The sequence below is a fragment of the Delphinapterus leucas genome, chromosome 5 (genome assembly GCF_059928025.1).
Source record: "Delphinapterus leucas isolate spDelLeu-1000000601 "Yukka" chromosome 5, BTC_Dleu_Yukka2, whole genome shotgun sequence".
In the NCBI taxonomy this organism is placed as follows: domain Eukaryota; kingdom Metazoa; phylum Chordata; class Mammalia; order Artiodactyla; family Monodontidae; genus Delphinapterus; species Delphinapterus leucas.
This window is the reverse complement of record NC_143133.1, coordinates 65,390,299-65,400,753: the sequence shown is the minus strand read 5'-3', so window position 1 is coordinate 65,400,753 and position 10,455 is coordinate 65,390,299. Positions and strand designations below refer to the sequence as shown.

Below are 10,455 nucleotides of genomic sequence, written 5' to 3'. Positions count from 1 at the left end.
GCCATCTTCTCAGATGATAAGGGGAGCGCGAGTTCAAGAGGCCCCAAAGCCTCTGCCTGCAGGGGTCGCTCTAGGAGCGCGGCCCGCCCCCTCCTTCCAGGCCCCCGCCCCCGGCCCCGCCTTTCTCGGGATCCGCCCCCGCCCGGTTGGGCCCCTCCAGCCTCTCCGCGCAGCCGCCGCCAAAGCCCGGAGAAGTGGAATCTCGCCGGCGCCGCTCTCTGAGCGGGACTCGTGGAGCGGCACTGGGCATGCTCAGTGGCCAAAGCCAGTCCTGGTTTCAAGTAGGAAGCTCGTGCGCTGTGCCCGTAGCTGATCCTGGCGCTCCTGGCAGGGCGAGATTGGAGCAGAGCTGCCGGGCGCAGGAGCCGAGGCGAGCGCCGCGCGAACCGCCGGTGAGCCCCGCTTTCTTCCTTGCTTTTGCTCTCGACCCCGGGGCGGCCCGGGAGTACTGGTGAGAGACCCGGGCAGCGGCAGCAGCTTGCGGCGAGTGGCTGCGCGTAGCCGGGGCGGCTGCTCCTCTCCTCCCGGCCCCGAGGGCTGCGCGGCCACTGCCGCTCGCCCAGCCGCAGCCACAGCTGCAGCAGCTGCCACCGCATCTGCAGCGGGCGTCTGCTGCGGAGTCCCGTGCGCCCTGCGCCCGCGCCGCAGGGCTGGGTGGCACGGCGCCCGCGGGCTCACTCCTTGACTCCATCCCTCTGGCTTCTCGGCGCCCTCTTTCCATCGGCAGCCGGGGCTTTGCAGGGCCTGGGGCGGGGGAGACAGGGTTGGAGGGGGTGCTGGGCGGGGGCTGCGGAGGGGAAAAGTGAGGGTGGGCGCCGGCGGGGAAGAGCGCACACCCCCTTGCCCTGGCACCGGCCTCCGCTGTGCGGCTGGGCTCTCCCCGTGCGGCAGCGCGCTCCTGCCGGGGAGTTGAAGACCGAGCTGGCTTATAGGGGATTCAAAGGGGGAAAAGTTCATTTCCCCCTCGGAGGCAGGGAGCGTTTTAACTAGAAAATGGCTGTGCGAAGGGGACCAAATCAGGGAAGCTGGTCCTGAAATCCCCTCTGCTGCCCGCCGGGCGGAATGGAGGGTTGAACGCTAGAAATGACATTTGTGCGATGAAAAAGATTGCTGGACGGAGGGAGGGGTGCGGAGTCCCATAGAAACAATGAAAGGTGATCTTGATGTCGGCGGTGAGGTCTAGAACTGAGGGGTCAGGGGCCAAGGGCCGAAGGAGCGTGGGACCTGGATTTTAAAAAATCATACATTGAAGAAATCAGATTTAGAGTTGTAGCCGTTTTGTAGTCAAGTTCAGCGCTGTTTAGAGCCATGACTGTCCCAGACGGTTTTGGATGGATTGAGTGGTTGGGGAGGACCAACACTGAGAGGAGAATAAGGTCAGTGTCGGAAGCTCAGACAAGATTGGGTGCAGGTTTTTTAGAAGTCCCTCAGTCACTGGCTTTACATTGCGCCTGATGACTTAGGTAAAATACTTAAAGGATTATCATAAAATGATGCCAGCAGTGGTGTTTGAATTCCAAGAAATGAAGAAACTTTGTGAGGTTGGCACTGGTTTGTCATTTGTTTTAATATTTCACTGATTTAAAAAGCAAACAGTGGCATCCTGATCCGTTATTCTGGATTTGGTTCTCTTAAGTCTTTGGTTTATTTTTCTTGTCATGGATTTATACTTCAAATCTTGTCTTTAAATGGCCATGATAATTAAGAATATCTGAATTCGGGTAGATGGCCTTTCAGGAAGGGGGATTTCTTTATGAAGCCGCTTTGTTGTGTTTTCAGTTTGTAGCTTGAAAGCAGTTATTTGTTCAACAGTTGTTCATCGTAACTTGCACAGTCCTAGAAAGGGCACTGTTTTGAAAGGATGACGTTTGTCAGGAGGATGAGGAACGTCCACGCTGGGGGAAATGCTGAGAGAACACAGGTGGCAGTAGAGTACAATGGTCCGGTAGTCAGAACACCTGGGGAAAACAGATGCAAGGTTTCTATAGCTGTCCTTTGGTCATCGGCTTACTATATGACCTCGAAAAATCACTCAGGGTCTTCCTAGGCTGGGCGTGGTCTAGATATTTGCTCAGGGCCTTTGAGAAAGAACTCTAAAGTTGAGATCCTTTTCCAGGGAAGGTGTTTACTTCTTTCATTCTCTCTTCAAAAGGATACTTTTAACTAAGTAATTCATCTGCAGGGAGCCAGCAGGGTCCCCTTTTCTGAAACTTTTATAAAGTGGTAGTGGAAAAACTCGATGAGCTAAAGTGTGAAAGACTGGCTTTTTACAGTTAACTGGAGTAATAAGAATACTGACTACAGAATCATCTAGGAAAAGTCTACTAAACAGTGCAAGAATCCACATGTACAGAGATAAAATATTTTAAAACTTAACTCTTTTTATGTCATGTTTCAACTTTTTGATGACTTTTTTTTTCTGCCACCAGAGAAACAAAAACAAACATCAAATTCTTTTTTTTTTCCTCTCTTTTCTGTTACAGCAGGAATTAATACTGAAAGGCTTGCCATTGTACTAGAACAGGGTTATGTTGATTACCCTAATTTCAGGATATCTAAATTTGTCTTTTATGAGAAATGGAATGTTGTCTCTCTGTGCCTTCTTCAGTTACAGTTTTAAAATATTCAGTACCCTGATGATATAACCCCTGAACTTTTCCAGGGGCACAGAACAGACTTTTAGTAAAGTATTGTAAGAAGATATTACTACTTATGTGGGTGATGGCTATTTTCCTATCCCAAGTTAAGGAAAATAGAATTTGTTCATTATTTACTATGTGTCAAGTCTGATATTGAACTTCTTACATGTCTTATGTGTCAGCATCTTTGACATAAATGTCAGTTTCCCAAGAAAGTCCCTCTGAGGAGGTGGACAGTCCTTTGCTTGTACAGCAATAGAACTTCAAAGTTTTATTTTATATGAGACTATCTTCAACTGTTTTCATTATTATTCAGTAAGCATTCTCTTGTATAACATATTTGTTATTTAGAATTAGACTTGATTGGAACAGCATGTCTTCAAAATGATTTGAATGTTTTTAAGAAGCCTCCCTCCAGGTTTAGAAACTGTTTTATGTTCATTTATTTTCAACAACATTGTACTACCAACAAATAAGTGTAAGGAAGATAAGCCCAGATTACCCATTTTAATTTTATGTGTTATTAGTGCATATTCTGCATGTTGATATGTGTTGATGGCGTTTCTTTCGGTTGAAATAGTTTGTCAAAGGCAGAGTGACAGATTCTCCATAATAAAGGGTCTGGTGGGATTTGACCCTGGGCCAGGGTCATCCACTACTTAAATTTACTGTGTGACCTTGGGAAAGTCAGTTCACTTCTTTGGATCTCAGTTTTCCCATATGTAAAATGAGAGCGTAACAGTAGAAAGCACCCTCTGGGTGTCTGTTGGGCCTTCATGTCCCAGTCCAGGGGCCTGTGATGCATCCATTTGGAAAGGGGGACTGTAGATAAAACCTTAGATGAAGCCGATTTTGTTTCACTAAGTCTGGCCTGTCCTGCTTTGTGGAATGCCCTTCCTTTTTTTTGGCCAATTCCTACGTCCATTCTGGTTTTTATTTGTCAAAGGATGGTTGTCATAACATTAATTCTTTGTGGCGCTGCAAGGTTTAGGTAGGAGATAAGGTAATGATTAGATTTGGGTAGAGCGCCGTAGATATTGGAAACTGTTTTACGGCATCTTCTGAGGAGACACTCTGCTCTTGGGCATGCAGGTAATCCAATGAATAAGTCTCCTCTGGGGCTGTAGAGGACGCTGCCCTGTACCTTGGTTGCCGGGGCCTACCCATGTGAAATTTGGATAAACTTTTCCCATGTCCCTGTCCTGCCGATTCAGCTGTTGATCAGAATTGCCGCCCTTGGTCTCTGGAATAAAATTATCATTATCAGTTCATGTTAGCACCATCGCTGTATTGAGCAGGTGCTGTATTGATCTGCTGCCGTAGTAGCAGGAGTGATGGCTGTCGGGATGCAGCTACGTGAACTTTTCTTTTGGCAAGCCATGATGATGGGGCAGAGAGCAAAGGAAACCTGGTGTTTGTAGTGTACTTTGCTTTTAAGATGGTCACAAAACTCAGCCTCATTAACGTTTAAGTGAGGCAGGTGAAGAGAAGCCAGAGTTGTCAACGTTTAAATAAGTGATAATAAATAGTAAGTCTAGAGCTTCTGATCATAACTAGGCTCCAGTGTTGCTGGGCCTGTGGTAGGAGCGGGGCAGTAACTGCGAACACCAGGTGAGAGCTGGAAGAGAGGAAGGACATGGAGGCTAGAAAGTCAAGTCATCACAACTTGGCAAGAAGTAAGAAGCCTTGATCGGTTTAAAGGTATCAGAGGCCATTGGGTGTAGAGTTACAGGAGACATTCCCTCTGTACATAACCTTATTTCCATAATATTTGGATCCTACCTAGTCTTCTAAGCATTGAACAAATGCTAGGGCAGGCATTACTTTTACAAGCAGGAAAAAAGTCACAATGTATCACTTATTGGTGTATAAAATGTGCAGATTCATATGGACAGCTATGGAAAGAGAACATGCGAAAAATAAATGGTATGGAATTATGGATTAAGGTTTTTCTTTATTGTTTGTGAATGATTTGGTCACTGTAAATAAAGCGAACCATTCTATCCTTTGCCTCTTGTGAAAATCTTGCAAAATTTTGTCTGCTAGGCGATAACTGAGGTTTTTGCAGTGTAACTCTCCTGGAAAGTATGCTTCAGGAATGCTTGGAGTAGGAGGCAGAATGGTTTGTTTTGATTTTTACCTTTCAAGTTGACTAAAACGACTGCACTTTTGGAACTGAGCTAGGAGAAGTGTGTGCTTTGGAGGACAAGGTTGGGGAGAACTTGCAGAGCTCCAGAGAGTGAAGGGAACCTCTGTTGTTGAAGAAGGAAGACTTGGCATTACTGGTGGTATGGAAGGCAGCGTTTCCCAAATCGCTCCCCTATGAATCAGAGCTTAGTTTCTACACAATATGAAAGTAACTGAGTGTCTACTATGTGCACGTCACAGTGCTAGGGCTGTTGTCTGTTGGTGAGGTTTCCACTCTCCTTATCCAAGTGATGATGGCAGTGTAGTGAATATTTCATAAGTGTGTTCAAATTAGATGTGTCCTTTTCTCTGAGATTATATCATTCGGATATGGGGTAAGATTTCTTTTACAAATTGATGGGAATATTTTTATTTGGCAGCTTAATGGTCCATGAAATTGATAAGTCTGGGAATCTGGGCCTGAGATGTAGAGAGCTCTGCCCTCAGGCTCAAGTTGAATAGTGGAGGCCAGGCCAAACTGGAGCTTCTGGGTGGGCTGATGGCGCCTCCAGGCCTTCCAGGAATGTGGAGTCATTGGTACAGACCCAAGGTCCTAGGAGCTGAGAAGAAGCTAATTTTGAAAGTGCTCTGGGAACCAGCGAGTATTGTTGAATTATAGCCCAAGACTGACAAGGAAAACGCCAAGATGAAAGATGAGGTTCTGAGAGAGCAGAAAGGACAAGGGACTGAAATGTGAATTTTAGCAGGCTGGGCTGCGAAATGACACATCTTGGTTTTTGTTTCTTTGCATACAGGCCTCTTTTTGCCCAAACAGCATGCTTTAGCAATTCAGGATTGGTGATTCTAGGAAATGCTGATGGAGTTACAGCCATAGAACCGGGAGTTGTGTTATAGCCGGCTTGGTTTGGATCTCTGCAGTGCCATGCCCTCCAGGGTGTGCCTTGATAAGTCGCTAGAGGAAGTTTAAGAATAATTTGCTCATGGAATTGGTATTATTCACCTTTAGTTTGAGTTGCTCTTAGTGGGTGGGAGGAGAGGAAAAAAAAAACCCAAATTATTTTTGAGTTTCAAATAGTAGCTTAAGAAAATAGGTAATGTATTTTCAGATAATACTTAAAAAATCTGTGCTTCGTAATATCTGGATCTCACTGGTCGTAATAATAATATATTATTAATATTGTGGATCTCTTTGTGCAAAGAGCTTTACAGCTGTCACCCTATTTAATTCTTACAAAATACTGTAGTGCTATTCCTATTTTAGAGATAAGGAAACTGAGGTCCTTTTCACTAAAGGCTACACAGTGAACAGTGATGCTTGCCTTGGAACTGTGATCAACACAGAGGAGTCTATGGGTTGCTGAGGAACTGCCAGGGTGAAGAAATAACATTTATTAATTAAGGGCCACCTCTGCCTGGTGCTATACGGGAAACATTTCACTTTGTCTTTTGGGGTACCCTCTTTTTTCCCTTTTTATAGGTGAGGAAACTCTGGTTCAGAAACATTAAAGGACTCACCCAGGCCCTAAACAAAGCCTGTATTATTATTTCCACCACAACATGAAACTTTCCTAGATTCAGCCTTGGGCAGAAAGTGCAAATTTCTCCTTTTGTCCATTTTCAAAATCCCGTTAACCTAAATCTGCATATGCTTAGTGGTGGAGCTGTTGCCTCCAGATTATGGCCCCCATGTGCATTTCTTTCGTCTGAACACAAATTTAATAGTTGGAAAATCCAAATATAATTTCTAAATATGTCTGAAACTAAGGGTTGCTGTGTTGAATCTCTCTGGGCAGATTCCAGTCTAGGATATTTCTATTGTGAATACAATACACCAGAATCTGATTAGCTGTCACATGCCAATCATGAGGCAGTGTTGGGGTGACAGAGGCCTTTGATGACTTCAGAAAGTTGATGTGAGGATTTCAGGGCCTCTCCAGCAGCGCTGAGGCTCACTTGATACTTCTGGCTGCTAGAGAGAGGATGGTGGGTACCCCTTTCTGGGAGCATCAAACTCCTGCTTGATGGCTTTGTTCTTACCTTCTGATCTTCATTTGGTTTCCCAAGTAGACCTTTGTCCTGGGCAGTAGAGTCAGGCAGCAGACCTGCCACGTTGAGTGTCTTGATTTGCTGGGCAGTACTCTGTATCGGTGGAAGTTATGAATAAATAGAATTTCCTTACGAGTTAAGTTTCTTGAGTTGATTCATTCTTAAGTGAACAAATACAACTGAATTTTTGAGTAGAACTGAGGCATGGTCTGGACTCACAGTGATCTCAGAGGGGCGTAGATACTTCGGGAAACACTGATTCAACGTTGCATTCTGAGCAGAGCCTCTTATCCTCCCCGATAACCAAGTTTTATTTTTTTATACCTTTTCCAGATCACTAGTGCAGACAGACATGCATTCATTTGGGTACACTCAGAAACTTCGGCTTCGTTTGTCCATGCCTTTGTTCAGCAAATGTTTATTGAACACATACTTGGTGCCAGGTACAGTGGGAAGTTCAGGAAGACAGAAAGGAATGTACCAGAGTGTCAATATAAGGTGCTTCAATAGAGGCATGTGTGTGAGGCTCTGAGGGAGGGGAGAGTAGGGAGGCCTTACAGGCCTTATAGGAGCCGTGGCAAAGGACTGTGGCAGAACCTGCTACAGAAAACCCTTCAGCTGTCTCCTTTTCCATTTTTCTTTGGCTTAGTGGAAGTGTTGTAGCCTGCATCTTCTATCCAACACCTAGGATTTGCCACTGCTTCTATAAAGGACCTAGAGATTTGGCCTTTCAAATCTCTGTAGCTGTGGTTCTCAGAGGGAGCAGTTTTGCTCTCTGGGGAACATTTGGCAGTACTCCCTGGAAACTTTGATTGTCATGATTATGGAAGAAGTACTGCTGGCATCAAGTGCGTGGAGGCCAAGGATGCTGCTAAATATCTTGCAGTGTGTGCACAGGGCAGCCCTATGGGGAGGCAGGTGAAATTTGGTGGTTACCAGCCAGACTTCTAGGATTCCAGTACTGCTCTGCAATTTCATAGCCATGTGATCTCGGACACCACAGTTACACTTGGACAACAGAATTACACCGTGCCTCAGTTTCCTCATAGTGTGGTAGTTATGAGGATTTCGTGAGGTAAGGTATGATAAGGGCTTACGGCAGTACTTGGGAGAGTTCCTTGGTGGTCTAGTGGTTAGGATTTCGGTGCTTTCACTGCTGTGGCCCGGATTCAATCCCTGATCGGGGCAAGCCGTGCGCCGAGGCCAAAAAAAACCACAGAAAAACCCCAAACAAACAAAGAAACAATACTTGGCATAAAGTAAGACCTTAACAGCTATTATTATTTTTAGTTTTAAGCAGCAACTTTAACTTTTGTCTCTGAAGAGCTTGAGTTTGGAGAATCCAGGACAGCTGAGCTTATGGCACCACCTCTCAGTATGCTTTGGGGTAAGAATTGACCATTGTTTTTGTTTCTCTTGTTCCTTTTCGGCCATGGGTTTTATTTTCCACTGTTACCGCCTCTTGATTCTAGGGCTTTCCTTTGCCTTTCATCCATTTTTTTTCCCAGGGACCCAAATTTATGCCTTTAATGAACCTTCCCCCTAGAGGGCTGAGAAACATATTTATGATTTTCCTTAGCTCTGTCTATTTTGGGAATGGTGAGAAAACGGGAAGAAGGTCAAGGGAGATGTTGCATTACTTCCTGATTGTCACAGCTCCCTTCTTTATCAAATTCCATGCAGGATTGAGAGGCAGGTGGTACCGTCTGCTTAGTAACTCTTCCCTCTACGCCCACCAGCTCCACCCCCAAGTTAGGTGCCTGCTATTTCCAAAATATCCTGTAATTGGGTCACAGCATTATGTGCCTGCTGGAGATCATTTCTAAAAATCAAAGTAAAGACTCGGTCTGTCTCAGAGGGATTTGAAATGTCTCTGTCCTCTACCTCTGGGCTTTGCAGAGTTGTTCTGAAAACAAAAGAAAGCAGACTTGTTATCTCGATTAGGTGGCAGTCTCTCTGTGGCCTAGAGCTGTGTCATATTTTCACTTGCACATGCGCTCAAACCATGGTCCTTTCTGACTTTCAGCTGGAAGGTGAGCTTGTGGACTCCACACAGCAGATCAAATTTACTGTTGAATTTTTATAACGTGATTGACTTGTAAAGGTTTTCCTTCAGTGTTTTGAATGGTATCAACAGACTAGAGAAAAATTAAGTTCAGTTGATATAGGTTTCTAATTTCCTTCCCCATGACACTGTCCTCTCTCCCCTGAATGAGAGCAGTGGCCTCTCAGTGGCCTCTCGGCTTGTCCAGCTCCATTCAATCAGTTTGGCTTTCCAAGTGCTGGGCGCCGTTCCAAACGATGCACATGGAAACTGACTGGGACGGCCACTGCCTCTGACAGCTAAAGAACTAGCTACGGTAAAATGCGATGTGTGCTTCCCAGATCAGCATCTGCTCTGTTTGGGTGTGGGGTGTGTGTCGGGCAAGCTTCCCAGGAGGAGGGCTGCTCCATCTATCCTACCGCACACCAGGTCTCTCCGTCTCTGCCGCTGTGTAAGGTGCCCCTGACTCCCAGCTCCGAAGCGTGCCTCCACCTTCTTCCCACCGCTCTTGCCTCTCACCTAGGAGTCTGCAGCTCCTCCTCCAGGGCCTCTCCTTGTTCTCAAAAGGGTCTCCGAGGTCATCTCTTGAGATCCGCAGGCCTGGGCACGCCCACCCCACCCGCAGGGGCTCCTCGCCGCCCTCAGGAGGAAGCCCAGCTCCTTGGCACCGCATCTGAGCCCCTCGTGGCCTGCTTGCTCTGCATCTCGTGCTCTGAGCTCGGGCCACACGGTATTTACAACACGACAGTTTTCTCTGGCCTTTTGTCCTATTCCCATTGCCTGCAACCATCCCTGCCGTCTGTGTGCTCTTTACCTGCTTGACTTTTCGTTCCTCCTTTCGGGAAGTAGCTTAATCATCACCCACCTCAGTGTGCGGCAGGGTGACCTGAGGGCTCTTTAAAACACACGCGGCCGGCCCCACCCCAGGGCTTCTGATCCCATAGGCCTGTGGTGTCTGTAGCCTGATGAAAGCTTGCAGTGTAATGATTTCCCAGGAGACGCTGATTCTGCTCATCTGGGGACTGCACTTGGAACATGGTCACCCAGGACAGGGTGACTGGTTCTTCTCGCTCCCATGGTGAGCTCCCTCACACCCACTTACATCCCACCTTTGTTAGCACGCAGAATTGTAACCGTTTACTTCCCTGGCTCCTTTTCCAGTCCATAAGCCCTGGAGGGACAGCACTGTGGCTTCTTCATCTTTGTGTTCCCAGTGTTTTGGAAGTCCTGGGTGCTTGATTAACATTTGTCAAAGAATGAGTATGTCAATGAACAAGAATGTTATCGTTGGAGGCTTTGATAAATATGCCCCAGGACATTTTCAGCAGCTAGTTTTCCTGAGAGTTTATCCCTAGATATGGTGGTATAGGCTTATAGTATGATGTTAATGGGGTCGGTATGAGTTAACATAAGAGCCGATTAACTTTGTGGTTTTTGTGTCCAGATTCTAGAGAAGTCTAGGGGAGGGGCTACCTTTAAACCCATTATTGTTTCTGGAATGAATCAAAAATACATCGTTTTCTTATAGTGGCTCAGGATGAAAATATGTGTTCACAGGAAATGCAGATGTCATTTAAT

At 46.2% G+C, this 10,455-nt stretch overlaps 1 protein-coding gene and 1 pseudogene across 2 annotated transcripts in view; one reads left to right on the top strand and one right to left on the bottom strand.

Annotated features, from left to right (window-relative positions):
• The first annotated feature begins 214 nt into the window (after positions 1–214).
• APBB2 (amyloid beta precursor protein binding family B member 2) overlaps positions 215–10,455 on the top strand; it is a 379,608-nt gene continuing 369,367 nt past the window's right edge. For both annotated transcript variants that reach the window (XM_089911826.1, XM_089911824.1), the window contains exon 1: positions 215–392. The gene's annotated coding sequence lies outside the window, so the exon portion shown is untranslated. The remainder of the gene's footprint in view (positions 393–10,455) is intronic.
• LOC149749140 (uncharacterized) lies at positions 277–9,550 on the bottom strand (annotated as a pseudogene).